Here is a 406-nt window from a genome sequence, read left to right as displayed (position 1 = left end):
CTCCGCCCCGCAGCTGCCGGGCCCGGCCCGGCCCGGCTCGGCTCGGCTCCCCCTGGCCCGCGGGGGGGGGGCGGCCGCGCACGCAGCAGCATCCCGCGGGGCCGCCGGCTTAAAGGGCCAGGCGGGCTCTGCCTGAGCCAGGGCTGGGACCGCAGCGGGGTGGGGGGTGCTCCGCAACGGAGGGCAACACTGCTGGGAAATGCCTCTCAGGGCTGGTTTGCTTTTAAAGCGCCCCCTACTACGTTACTGGCCAAAGGCACTTAGGTGCCCTCTCCATCCAACCCCCTTTGCTCAAGGCTTCGAGATCAGGGCACGAAGCACCCACTATTATTTCACCGAAATGCCCTCTGCATCCAACCCCTTTGCCCCAGGCTTCGAGATCAGGGCATAAAGCACCCCCTACTAT

Source organism: Alligator sinensis, unplaced genomic scaffold (genome assembly GCF_000455745.1).
Source record: "Alligator sinensis unplaced genomic scaffold, ASM45574v1 scaffold442_1, whole genome shotgun sequence".
Classification (NCBI taxonomy): Eukaryota; Metazoa; Chordata; order Crocodylia; family Alligatoridae; genus Alligator; species Alligator sinensis.
Note: the sequence above shows the minus strand (reverse complement) of the source record.